This window comes from Lampris incognitus, chromosome 11 (genome assembly GCF_029633865.1).
Source record: "Lampris incognitus isolate fLamInc1 chromosome 11, fLamInc1.hap2, whole genome shotgun sequence".
Taxonomy (NCBI): domain Eukaryota; kingdom Metazoa; phylum Chordata; class Actinopteri; order Lampriformes; family Lampridae; genus Lampris; species Lampris incognitus.
This window is the reverse complement of record NC_079221.1, coordinates 5,140,200-5,153,881: the sequence shown is the minus strand read 5'-3', so window position 1 is coordinate 5,153,881 and position 13,682 is coordinate 5,140,200.

Here is a 13,682-nt window from a genome sequence, read left to right as displayed (position 1 = left end):
GTTACTACTCGTGGGTTACTAACTTAATCACTAATATATATATACTAAGTACACGGAGACGAGGATGCGGCACAAGTCTGATCTTTACTGACGGAGACGTCACACACTACTGGGCTCGACCACTGTATTACAGAACTCAGTAGTGGTGACAGGCCGACACAATCGAGCACCGAGTGCTCGATCCAATACACCACAGGGAGGAGGTGTACATTTGCACCATTTGTGTGGGCATGTACGAAACAGGACCCGCACCCCTCTGCAGATAACTCGGTCTTTGATAAAGCAAACGGGACAGATGTGCCGAGCTTCGCCTTGTCCGTACAGGTGAACGGGGTTGTGTAAAGCGGCCATTGTCGTCGGCCATGACAAGTGAGAGAGACAAGAGGTGGGAGGCGAGGCCTCCTTGCCTCCTCGCAGCTGCCGATCTGCCAAACATGTGAGAGTCACGCGATGTCCTTGGTTTGGCCTTTGTTTTGTCTCCCGGAACCACACGCCAGCGTCTTGAAAAGGCTGCTTTAAGCACCCCCTCTATCAAGTGTCGACGTGTCCTTTCAGAAATCTCGTCGTGCCTGAAAAGGTCAACGTCGGCGCGGGGGGGGACACGTATGTTGAACCGAAGCTTCGCTTTAACCCGGTGCTGACAACCAAGGTGACATAATGTCACATCCACTTACGATAATTTGCAGCAGCTTTGCCAATTTTCTGTACCGACAGCGAGGAATAATATATAATGGATGACGATTTCAATACGCATTACTGGGCTAAATTATTGATGGCACACTGAAACCCAAAGGGGGGAGAGGTGCATCTCGTGGGTCTGTTCTCAGGACATCAAACCTCCCTGCTTTTATCACCAAAAACACAAGATTAGATTCTGTAATGAGAGCTGGAAGGAATCACACTAAGTATTCAAAACTGGCTGGCTGGTGTGCCAGCGGGGTGGGCGGAGGGAACCCAGACAGCATCCGGACGTGGGCCACTTCAGGCAATGATGCGGCACTGATTGCCTTGTTCTGGCCCTGACAAAATGGACGTGAGCCTGAAGTGGCCCGTGCGGTAAATGGTGAATATGGCCCAAATATCACAAAACAAACATGGCCACCTTTGGCAAATACGTGGCACATGCGGCATCGCTATGGCTTGGTTCTGGCCCAGATCTGGCAAACAGGAGCGGACCGCCCAATTGCCGTCGTTCCATCGTTCGGTATGTGGGCCGGATGAAAGTGTCCGGTGTGGGACGGGGTCCAGGCCGCGGCGGTTTTGCTATCTGGGGAGCTATTGTGAAAGCTGGGGCCTGGAAGACTGAAAGCCACGTCCAGCTGTCTCCTGTTCTTCGCCATCATTTTCACGCCAGCGCACACGGAGAGGCTGTGTCGCACAAGCTGGTCAGCAGGAGAGAAGCGAACAGGGAAATTAAGATCAATTAAGTGGACGTCGTCACCGTGACAACAGAACGGTTGTAACTGGATGAAGCCAGGCGGCTGTGCGGGTCTGTGGCGGGTGAGCATTGTGGATGGTTTCAGGGGGAGGGGGTTGCAGTGGAAGCTGCCCGGTGAACCCTGAGGGTGGTTGCCCGATTCTCACCCGTGCCGCTCCCATTTCCTGCGCCAGAGGCCGTCTCGTGCCCTCGTGCTACGTGTCCCATTTAGCCTCCCGTCTGTGCTGTTCTGTATGAAGGGTTTTGTTTTAAACTTGAATAAAACTTAACTGACACAGGACAATCCACCAACATTTAACTCAATTCATAAACATAAATAATTCAGCTGTGTTTCGGGGACTCGCCAACGAATAAAGTCCGGATAACGCTAAATAGGTGCACTCTTACATCGCTATTTATAAAAGCATAGCCTATTTTTGGCCATTCAAGTGCACTTTCAAAGCAACATTTTGCACATAAAACTGATTTATCAGTTTGACTTTTTTTTTTAAATTTCACTCTGCACTTGTGACGTTTGTCCAATAGGTGGCGCAACACACACACAGAGTAAGAGAGGGGGGGTAGCCTATGCCAGCCAGCAGCAGGACATGGATATTAATCAAAACTGTTCAAATAATCATGGTGGTGTTTACATCAGTGGCGAGTACTTCTATCTGGTATAGCGTCATGCCCATGTGTTTGTGAATGTGCTCATCACGCCCCCTGTTGGTGTGCCACCGTTGCTGCCCACTCATTTAATTCATTTGTAGAATTCTTGTGAGCGTCTGCTGCGGCACAAAAGGAGTGGAATTCATGTACATATACATGTACATATATATATACATATACATATACCATGGCCTGGTGAATACTCGATTCTGATTGGCTGCAGGGTGCCATTATTTCCTGATGGACGCCTGCTAAGTAGTCCCAGTCAAGCTGTCTGTTCACCGTTCTAAATTCATGCGCTGGCTAAAATGAGTAACCATAGCAACAGCCAAAGCCTCCGTTTACAATTTATTGCAACGCGCTAACAAGCTAACATCTAATTGCAGGTATTATTACAGGTGTTACTTGAAACCAAATTCTTTGACAAGCCCGTGACTACAGCAGGAAAAGGCCACAATACAGCCCCGCATCCCGAGGATCAAAACGGGAGGAAGGAGACGTAGTCAGATAAGCACGCCGGTCTAGTATGAGAATAACGCTGCATGGTAAGATCCAGTCAACCCTCGGGAAACACCCATGGGGTTAATGGCTGTGTCAGGAAGGTGTCAGGAAGGTTAGTGGTTGTGTCAGGAAGGTTAGTGGCTGTGTCAGGAAGGTGTCCGGAAGGTTAGTGGTTGTGTCAGGAAGGTTAGTGGCTGTGTCAGGAAGGTGTCCGGAAGGTTAGTGGCTGTGCCAGGAAAGTTAGTGGTTGTGTCAGGAAGGTTAGTGGTTGTGTCAGGAAGGTTAGTGGTTGTGTCAGGAAGGTTAGTGGCTGTGTCAGGAAGGTGTCCGGAAGGTTAGTGGCTGTGCCAGGAAGGTTAGTGGTTGTGTCAGGAAGGTTAGTGGTTGTGTCAGGAAGGTTAGTGGCTGTGTCAGGAAGGTGTCCGGAAGGTTAGTGGCTGTGCCAGGAAGGTTAGTGGCTGTGTCAGGAAGGTTAGTGGCTGTGTCAGGAAGGTTAGTGGTTGTGTCAGGAAGGTTAGTGGTTGTGTCAGGAAGGTTAGTGGTTGTGTCAGGAAGGTTAGTGGCTGTGTCAGGAAGGTGTCCGGAAGGTTAGTGGCTGTGCCAGGAAGGTTAGTGGCTGTGTCAGGAAGGTTAGTGGCTGTGTCAGGAAGGTCAGGAAGGTCAGGAAGGTGTCAGGGAGGTTAGTGGCTGTGTCAGGAAGGTTAGTGGCGGTGTCAGGAAGGTTAGTGGCTGTGTCAGGAAGGTTAGCGGCTGTGTCAGGAAGGTTAGTGGCTGTGTCAGGAAGGTTAGTGGCTGTGTCAGGAAGGTGTCCGGAAGGTTAGTGGCTGTGCCAGGAAGGTTAGTGGCTGTGTCAGGAAGGTTAGTGGCTGTGTCAGGAAGGTTAGTGGCTGTGTCAGGAAGGTTAGTGGCTGTGTCAGGAAGGTTAGTGGCTGTGTCAGGAAGGTGTCCGGAAGGTTAGTGGCTGTGCCAGGAAGGTTAGTGGCTGTGTCAGGAAGGTTAGTGGCTGTGTCAGGAAGGGTAGCGGTTGTGTCAGGAAGGTGTCCGGAAGGTTAATGGTTGTGTCAGGAAGGTCAGGAAGGTGTCAGGAAGGTTAGTGGTTGTATCAGGAATGTTAGTGGCTGTGTCAGGAAGGTTAGTGGCTGTGTCAGGAAGGTTAGGAAGGTCAGGAAGGGTAGTGGCTGTGTCAGGAAGGTTAGTGGCTGTATCAGGAAGGTTAGTGGCTGTGTCAGGAAGGTTAGTGGCTGTGTCAGGAAGGTTAGTGGCTGTATCAGGAAGGTTAGTGGCTGTGTCAGGAAGGTTAGTGGCTGTATCAGGAAGGTTAGTGGCTGTGTCAGGAAGGTTAGTGGCTGTGTCAGGAAGGTTAGTGGTTGTATCAGGAAGGTTAGTGGCTGTATCAGGAAGGTTAGTGGCTGTGTCAGGAAGGTTAGTGGCTGTGTCAGGAAGGTTAGTGGCTGTATCAGGAAGGTTAGTGGCTGTATCAGGAAGGTTAGTGGCTGTGTCAGGAAGGTGTCCGGAAGGTTAATGGTTGTGTCAGGAAGGTCAGGAAGGTGTCAGGAAGGTTAGTGGTTGTATCAGGAAGGTTAGTGGCTGTGTCAGGAAGGTTAGTGGCTGTGTCAGGAAGGTTAGTGGCTGTGTCAGGAAGGTTAGTGGCTGTATCAGGAAGGTTAGTGGCTGTGTCAGGAAGGTGTCCGGAAGGTTAATGGTTGTGTCAGGAAGGTCAGGAAGGTGTCAGGAAGGATAGTGGTTGTATCAGGAAGGTTAGTGGCTGTGTCAGGAAGGTTAGTGGCTGTGTCAGGAAGGTTAGTGGCTGTGTCAGGAAGGTTAGCGGTTGTTTCAGGAAGGTTAGCGGTTGTGTCAGGAAGGTGTCTGGAAGGTTAATGGTTGTGTCAGGAAGGTCAGGAAGGTGTCATGAAGGTTAATGGCTGTGTCAGGAAGGTTAGTGGCTGTGTCAGGAAGGTTAGTGGCTGTGTCAGGAAGGTGTCCGGAAGGTTAATGGTTGTGTCAGGAAGGTCAGGAAGGTGTCAGGAAGGTTAGTGGTTGTGTCAGGAAGGTTAGGAAGGTCAGGAAGGTTAGTGGCTGTATCAGGAAGGTTAGTGGCTGTGTCAGGAAGATTAGTGGCTGTGTCAGGAAGGTTAGTGGCTGTGTCAGGAAGGTTAGCGGTTGTGTCAGGAAGGTTAGTGGCTGTGTCAGGAAGGTTAGTGGCTGTGTCAGGAAGGTTAGTGGCTGTGTCAGGAAGGTTAGTGGCTGTGTCAGGAAGGTTAGCGGTTGTGTCAGGAAGGTTAGCGGTTGTGTCAGGAAGGTTAGTGGCTGTGTCAGGAAGGTTAGTGGCTGTGTCAGGAAGGTTAGTGGCTGTGTCAGGAAGGTTAGCGGTTGTGTCAGGAAGGGTAGTGGTTGTGTCAGGAAGGTCAGGAAGGTGTCATGAAGGTTAGTGGTTGTGTCAGGAAGGTTAGCGGTTGTGTCAGGAAGGTGTCCGGAAGGTTAATGGTTGTGTCAGGAAGGTCAGGAAGGTGTCAGGAAGGTTAGTGGCTGTATCAGGAAGGTTAGTGGCTGTGTCAGGAAGGTTAGTGGCTGTGTCAGGAAGGTCAGGAAGGTGTCAGGAAGGTTAGTGGCTGTGTCAGGAAGGTTAGCGGTTGTGTCAGGAAGGTGTCAGGAAGGTTAGCGGTTGTATCAGGAAGGTTAGTGGTTGTGTCAGGAAGGTGTCAGGAAGGTTAGCGGTTGTGTCGGGAAGGTTAGTTGTTGTGTCAGGAAGGTTAGCGGTTGTGTCAGGAAGGTGTCTGGAAGGTTAATGGTTGTGTCAGGAAGGTCAGGAAGGTGTCATGAAGGTTAATGGCTGTGTCAGGAAGGTTAGTGGTTGTGTCAGGAAGGTTAGTGGCTGTATCAGGAAGGTTAGTGGCTGTGTCAGGAAGGTGTCCGGAAGGTTAATGGTTGTGTCAGGAAGGTCAGGAAGGTGTCAGGAAGGTTAGTGGCTGTATCAGGAAGGTTAGTGGCTGTGTCAGGAAGGTTAGTGGCTGTGTCAGGAAGGTGTCCGGAAGGTTAATGGTTGTGTCAGGAAGGTCAGGAAGGTGTCAGGAAGGTTAGTGGTTGTGTCAGGAAGGTTAGGAAGGTCAGGAAGGTTAGTGGCTGTATCAGGAAGGTTAGTGGCTGTGTCAGGAAGATTAGTGGCTGTGTCAGGAAGGTTAGCGGTTGTGTCAGGAAGGTTAGCGGTTGTGTCAGGAAGGTTAGCGGCTGTGTCAGGAAGGTTAGTGGCTGTGTCAGGAAGGTTAGTGGCTGTGTCAGGAAGGTTAGCGGTTGTGTCAGGAAGGTTAGCGGTTGTGTCAGGAAGGTTAGTGGTTGTGTCAGGAAGGTTAGTGGCTGTGTCAGGAAGGTTAGTGGCTGTGTCAGGAAGGTTAGCGGTTGTGTCAGGAAGGGTAGTGGTTGTGTCAGGAAGGTCAGGAAGGTGTCATGAAGGTTAGTGGTTGTGTCAGGAAGGTTAGCGGTTGTGTCAGGAAGGTGTCCGGAAGGTTAATGGTTGTGTCAGGAAGGTCAGGAAGGTGTCAGGAAGGTTAGTGGCTGTATCAGGAAGGTTAGTGGCTGTGTCAGGAAGGTTAGCGGTTGTGTCAGGAAGGTGTCAGGAAGGTTAGCGGTTGTGTCAGGAAGGTGTCAGGAAGGTTAGCGGTTGTGTCAGGAAGGTGTCAGGAAGGTTAGCGGTTGTGTCAGGAAGGTGTCAGGAAGGTTAGCGGTTGTGTCAGGAAGGTTAGTGGCTGTATCAGGAAGGTTAGTGGTTGTGTCAGGAAGGTTAGTGGCTGTGTCAGGAAGGTTAGGGGCTGTGTCAGGAAGGTTAGTGGCTGTGTCAGGAAGGTTAGCGGTTGTGTCAGGAAGGGTAGTGGTTGTGTCAGGAAGGTCAGGAAGGTGTCATGAAGGTTAGTGGTTGTGTCAGGAAGGTTAGCGGTTGTGTCAGGAAGGTGTCCGGAAGGTTAATGGTTGTGTCAGGAAGGTCAGGAAGGTGTCAGGAAGGTTAGTGGCTGTATCAGGAAGGTTAGTGGCTGTGTCAGGAAGGTTAGCGGTTGTGTCAGGAAGGTGTCAGGAAGGTTAGCGGTTGTATCAGGAAGGTTAGTGGTTGTGTCAGGAAGGTTAGTGGCTGTGTCAGGAAGGTTAGTGGCTGTGTCAGGAAGGTTAGTGGCTGTGTCAGGAAGGTGTCCGGAAGGTTAATGGTTGTGTCAGGAAGGTCAGGAAGGTGTCAGGAAGGTTAGTGGTTGTGTCAGGAAGGTTAGGAAGGTCAGGAAGGTTAGTGGCTGTATCAGGAAGGTTAGTGGCTGTGTCAGGAAGATTAGTGGCTGTGTCAGGAAGGTTAGCGGTTGTGTCAGGAAGGTTAGCGGTTGTGTCAGGAAGGTTAGTGGTTGTGTCAGGAAGGTTAGTGGCTGTGTCAGGAAGGTTAGTGGCTGTGTCAAGAAGGTTAGTGGCTGTGTCAGGAAGGTTAGCGGTTGTGTCAGGAAGGTTAGCGGTTGTGTCAGGAAGGTTAGTGGTTGTGTCAGGAAGGTTAGTGGCTGTGTCAGGAAGGTTAGTGGCTGTGTCAGGAAGGTTAGTGGCTGTGTCAGGAAGGTTAGCGGTTGTGTCAGGAAGGGTAGTGGTTGTGTCAGGAAGGTCAGGAAGGTGTCATGAAGGTTAGTGGTTGTGTCAGGAAGGTTAGTGGTTGTGTCAGGAAGGTGTCCGGAAGGTTAATGGTTGTGTCAGGAAGGTCAGGAAGGTGTCAGGAAGGTTAGTGGCTGTATCAGGAAGGTTAGTGGCTGTGTCAGGAAGGTTAGCGGTTGTGTCAGGAAGGTGTCAGGAAGGTTAGTGGTTGTATCAGGAAGGTTAGTGGCTGTGTCAGGAAGGTTAGTGGCTGTGTCAGGAAGGTTAGTGGCTGTGTCAGGAAGGTGTCCGGAAGGTTAATGGTTGTGTCAGGAAGGTGTCAGGAAGGTTAGTGGTTGTGTCAAGAAGGTTAGGAAGGTCAGGAAGGTTAGTGGCTGTATCAGGAAGGTTAGTGGCTGTGTCAGGAAGATTAGTGGCTGTGTCAGGAAGGTTAGCGGTTGTGTCAGGAAGGTTAGCGGTTGTGTCAGGAAGGTTAGTGGCTGTGTCAGGAAGGTTAGCGGTTGTGTCAGGAAGGTTAGCGGTTGTGTCAGGAAGGTTAGTGGTTGTGTCAGGAAGGTTAGTGGCTGTGTCAGGAAGGTTAGTGGCTGTGTCAGGAAGGTTAGCGGTTGTGTCAGGAAGGGTAGTGGTTGTGTCAGGAAGGTCAGGAAGGTGTCATGAAGGTTAGTGGTTGTGTCAGGAAGGTTAGCGGTTGTGTCAGGAAGGTGTCCGGAAGGTTAATGGTTGTGTCAGGAAGGTCAGGAAGGTGTCAGGAAGGTTAGTGGCTGTATCAGGAAGGTTAGTGGCTGTGTCAGGAAGGTTAGCGGTTGTGTCAGGAAGGTGTCAGGAAGGTTAGCGGTTTTATCAGGAAGGTTAGTGGTTGTGTCAGGAAGGTGTCAGGAAGGTTAGCGGTTGTGTCAGGAAGGTTAGTGGTTGTGTCAGGAAGGTTAGCGGTTGTGTCAGGAAGGTGTCTGGAAGGTTAATGGTTGTGTCAGGAAGGTCAGGAAGGTGTCATGAAGGTTAATGGCTGTGTCAGGAAGGTTAGTGGCTGTGTCAGGAAGGTTAGTGGCTGTGTCAGGAAGGTTAGTGGCTGTGTCAGGAAGGTTAGCGGTTGTGTCAGGAAGGGTAGTGGTTGTGTCAGGAAGGTCAGGAAGGTGTCAGGAAGGTTAGTGGCTGTGTCAGGAAGGTTAGTGGCTGTATCAGGAAGGTTAGTGGTTGTGTCAGGAAGGTTAGTGGTTGTGTCAGGAAGGTTAGTGGCTGTGTCAGGAAGGTTAGTGGCTGTGTCAGGAAGGTTAGTGGCTGTGTCAGGAAGGTTAGCGGTTGGGTCAGGAAGGGTAGTGGTTGTGTCAGGAAGGTCAGGAAGGTGTCATGAAGGTTAGTGGTTGTGTCAGGAAGGTTAGCGGTTCGGTCAGGAAGGTGTCCTGAAGGTTAATGGTTGTGTCAGGAAGGTCAGGAAGGTGTCAGGAAGGTTAGTGGCTGTATCAGGAAGGTTAGTGGCTGTGTCAGGAAGGTGTCAGGAAGGTTAGCGGTTGTATCAGGAAGGTTAGTGGTTGTGTCAGGAAGGTGTCAGGAAGGTTAGCGGTTGTGTCAGGAAGGTTAGTGGTTGTGTCAGGAAGGTTAGCGGTTGTGTCAGGAAGGTGTCTGGAAGGTTAATGGTTGTGTCAGGAAGGTCAGGAAGGTGTCATGAAGGTTAATGGCTGTGTCAGGAAGGTTAGTGGCTGTGTCAGGAAGGTTAGTGGCTGTGTCAGGAAGGGTAGTGGTTGTGTCAGGAAGGTCAGGAAGGTGTCAGGAAGGTTAGTGGTTGTGTCAGGAAGGTTAGCGGTTGTGTCAGGAAGGTGTCCGGAAGGTTAATGGTTGTGTCAGGAAGGTCAGGAAGGTGTCAGGAAGGTTAGTGGCTGTATCAGGAAGGTTAGTGGCTGTGTCAGGAAGGTTAGCGGTTGTGTCAGGAAGGTGTCAGGAAGGTTAGTGGTTGTATCAGGAAGGTTAGTGGCTGTGTCAGGAAGGTTAGTGGCTGTGTCAGGAAGGTTAGTGGCTGTGTCAGGAAGGTGTCCGGAAGGTTAATGGTTGTGTCAGGAAGGTGTCAGGAAGGTTAGTGGTTGTGTCAAGAAGGTTAGGAAGGTCAGGAAGGTTAGTGGCTGTATCAGGAAGGTTAGTGGCTGTGTCAGGAAGATTAGTGGCTGTGTCAGGAAGGTTAGCGGTTGTGTCAGGAAGGTTAGCGGTTGTGTCAGGAAGGTTAGTGGCTGTGTCAGGAAGGTTAGCGGTTGTGTCAGGAAGGTTAGCGGTTGTGTCAGGAAGGTTAGTGGTTGTGTCAGGAAGGTTAGTGGCTGTGTCAGGAAGGTTAGTGGCTGTGTCAGGAAGGTTAGCGGTTGTGTCAGGAAGGGTAGTGGTTGTGTCAGGAAGGTCAGGAAGGTGTCATGAAGGTTAGTGGTTGTGTCAGGAAGGTTAGCGGTTGTGTCAGGAAGGTGTCCGGAAGGTTAATGGTTGTGTCAGGAAGGTCAGGAAGGTGTCAGGAAGGTTAGTGGCTGTATCAGGAAGGTTAGTGGCTGTGTCAGGAAGGTTAGCGGTTGTGTCAGGAAGGTGTCAGGAAGGTTAGCGGTTTTATCAGGAAGGTTAGTGGTTGTGTCAGGAAGGTGTCAGGAAGGTTAGCGGTTGTGTCAGGAAGGTTAGTGGTTGTGTCAGGAAGGTTAGCGGTTGTGTCAGGAAGGTGTCTGGAAGGTTAATGGTTGTGTCAGGAAGGTCAGGAAGGTGTCATGAAGGTTAATGGCTGTGTCAGGAAGGTTAGTGGCTGTGTCAGGAAGGTTAGTGGCTGTGTCAGGAAGGTTAGTGGCTGTGTCAGGAAGGTTAGCGGTTGTGTCAGGAAGGGTAGTGGTTGTGTCAGGAAGGTCAGGAAGGTGTCAGGAAGGTTAGTGGCTGTGTCAGGAAGGTTAGTGGCTGTATCAGGAAGGTTAGTGGTTGTGTCAGGAAGGTTAGTGGTTGTGTCAGGAAGGTTAGTGGCTGTGTCAGGAAGGTTAGTGGCTGTGTCAGGAAGGTTAGTGGCTGTGTCAGGAAGGTTAGCGGTTGGGTCAGGAAGGGTAGTGGTTGTGTCAGGAAGGTCAGGAAGGTGTCATGAAGGTTAGTGGTTGTGTCAGGAAGGTTAGCGGTTCGGTCAGGAAGGTGTCCTGAAGGTTAATGGTTGTGTCAGGAAGGTCAGGAAGGTGTCAGGAAGGTTAGTGGCTGTATCAGGAAGGTTAGTGGCTGTGTCAGGAAGGTGTCAGGAAGGTTAGCGGTTGTATCAGGAAGGTTAGTGGTTGTGTCAGGAAGGTGTCAGGAAGGTTAGCGGTTGTGTCAGGAAGGTTAGTGGTTGTGTCAGGAAGGTTAGCGGTTGTGTCAGGAAGGTGTCTGGAAGGTTAATGGTTGTGTCAGGAAGGTCAGGAAGGTGTCATGAAGGTTAATGGCTGTGTCAGGAAGGTTAGTGGCTGTGTCAGGAAGGTTAGTGGCTGTGTCAGGAAGGTTAGCGGTTGTGTCAGGAAGGGTAGTGGTTGTGTCAGGAAGGTCAGGAAGGTGTCAGGAAGGTTAGTGGCTGTGTCAGGAAGGTTAGTGGCTGTATCAGGAAGGTCAGGAAGGTGTCAGGAAGGTTAGTGGCTGTGTCAGGAAGGTCAGGAAGGTGTCAGGAAGGTTAGTGGTTGTGTAGGGAAGGTGTCAGGAAGGTTAGTGGCTGTATCAGGAAGGTTAGTGGTTGTGTCAGGAAGGTGTCAGGAAGGTTAGTGGCTGTATCAGGAAGGTTAGCGGTTGTGTCAGGAAGGTGTCAGGAAGGTTAGCGGTTGTGTCAGGAAGGTGTCAGGAAGGTTAGCGGTTGTGTCAGGTAGGTGTCAGGAAGGTTAGCGGTTGTGTCAGGAAGGTGTCAGGAAGGTTAGCGGTTGTGTCAGGAAGGTTAGTGGCTGTATCAGGAAGGTTAGTGGTTGTGTCAGGAAGGTTAGTGGCTGTGTCAGGAAGGTTAGTGGCTGTGTCAGGAAGGTTAGTGGCTGTGTCAGGAAGGTTAGCGGTTGTGTCAGGAAGGGTAGTGGTTGTGTCAGGAAGGTCAGGAAGGTGTCATGAAGGTTAGTGGTTGTGTCAGGAAGGTGTCCGGAAGGTTAATGGTTGTGTCAGGAAGGTCAGGAAGGTGTCAGGAAGGTTAGTGGCTGTATCAGGAAGGTTAGTGGCTGTGTCAGGAAGGTTAGCGGTTGTGTCAGGAAGGTGTCAGGAAGGTTAGCGGTTGTATCAGGAAGGTTAGTGGTTGTGTCAGGAAGGTGTCAGGAAGGTTAGCGGTTGTGTCAGGAAGGTTAGTGGTTGTGTCAGGAAGGTTAGCGGTTGTGTCAGGAAGGTGTCTGGAAGGTTAATGGTTGTGTCAGGAAGGTCAGGAAGGTGTCATGAAGGTTAATGGCTGTGTCAGGAAGGTTAGCGGTTGTGTCAGGAAGGTTAGTGGCTGTGTCAGGAAGGTTAGTGGCTGTGTCAGGAAGGTTAGTGGCTGTGTCAGGAAGGTTAGTGGTTGTGTCAGGAAGGTTAGCGGTTGTGTCAGGAAGGGTAGTGGTTGTGTCAGGAAGGTTAGTGGCTGTGTCAGGAAGGTTAGTGGCTGTGTCAGGAAGGTTAGCGGTTGTGTCAGGAAGGGTAGTGGTTGTGTCAGGAAGGTCAGGAAGGTGTCAGGAAGGTTAGTGGCTGTGTCAGGAAGGTTAGTGGCTGTATCAGGAAGGTCAGGAAGGTGTCAGGAAGGTTAGTGGCTGTGTCAGGAAGGTCAGGAAGGTGTCAGGAAGGTTAGTGGTTGTGTAGGGAAGGTGTCAGGAAGGTTAGTGGCTGTATCAGGAAGGTTAGTGGTTGTGTCATGAAGGTGTCAGGAAGGTTAGTGGCTGTATCAGGAAGGTTAGCGGTTGTGTCAGGAAGGTGTCAGGAAGGTTAGCGGTTGTGTCAGGAAGGTGTCAGGAAGGTTAGCGGTTGTGTCAGGAAGGTTAGTGGTTGTGTCAGGAAGGTTAGTGGTTGTGTCAGGAAGGTTAGTGATTGTATCAGGAAGGGCATCCGACGTAAAATCTTACCAAATCATTACGCGGAGCGACAAGACGATACCGGATCAGTCGAGGCTCCTCCATACGGGGTTGGCCGAAGCCCGGGTTAACAACGACCGCCAGTGGTGTTGTTCCTTCACGGGGTACCGATGGAAACTGTACAACCGGCTGCGGCGACCCCTGACAAACAGGGAATAAACTGAAGGAAGAAGAGGACGAAACAGAAGAAGAAGAAGCTGAAAGAAGAAGAAGAAGAAACTGAAGGAAGAAGAAGAAGGAGGAGGAGGAGGTGGCGGCGTAGCGGTCTATTCCGTTGCCTACCAACACGGGGATCGTCGGTTCGAATCCCCGTGTTACCTCCGGCTTGGTCAGGCGTCCCCACAGACACAGTTGGCCGTGTCTGCGGGTGGGAAGCCGGATGTGGGTATGTGTCCTGGTCGCTGCACCAGCGCCTCCCCTGGTGAGTCGAGGTGCCTGTTGGGGGGCGGGGATAGTGTGATCCTCTCACGCGCTACGTCCCCCTGGTGAAACTCCTCACTGTCAGGTGAAAAGAAGCGGCTGGTGACTCCACATGTATGGGAGGAGACATGTGGTAGTCTGCAGCCCTCCCCGGATCGGCAGAGGGGGTGGAGCAGAGACCGGGACGGCTCGGAAGGGTGGGGTCATTGGCCGGATACACTGGGGAGAGAAAAAGATGGGGGGGGGGAATCAAATAAATAAATAAATAAAAGAAAAGGAAAATTTGGATTAATAAATTTGCATATGTTTGTCAAACCATCTCTTTAAAAATGATTTTATCTTGAGTGGCAGCAAGGGGGGATTTTTATTTCATTTTTGTTTTTGGAGACAGTGGAATATTCGTGAGATCCTGGCGCATATTTGTGAAACGGTGCACGCGGGGATACACGGGGTTGTTGGGAAAGGGGCCGCGGTGCTTTAACACATCCTGGTGTTAAGCGGATTATAGTTTCTAGAGACGGTGGACCGCGTCGCCTTATATAGTTAAAACCAGCAGCAAGACCGCCTGTGGGGGGTTATTTCTTCTGGCATAAACGAGAGACATGATGGAACACAGGCTGTCTCCCTCAGCTGCCATGCAGGTCTTACTGGGGAAGCGTTCTCGTCCAGGGCCGTGGAGGACTTGGCTCTTATGTAGACGCAGACTGTGCAGATAATGAACTGTGACATGCAGCCCCCCTCTGGTCCAGTCCACACATAGATAGATAGATAGATAGATAGATAGATAGATAGATAGATAGATAGATAGATAGATAGATAGATAGATAGATAGATAGTTAGATAGATAGATAGATAGATAGATAGATAGATAGATAGATAGATAGATAGATAGATAGATAGATAGATAGATAGATAGATAGATAGATAGATAGATAGATAGATAGATAGATAGTTAGATAGATAGATAGATAGATAGATAGATAGATAGATAGATAGATAGATAGATAGATAGATAGATAGATAGATAGATAGATAGATAG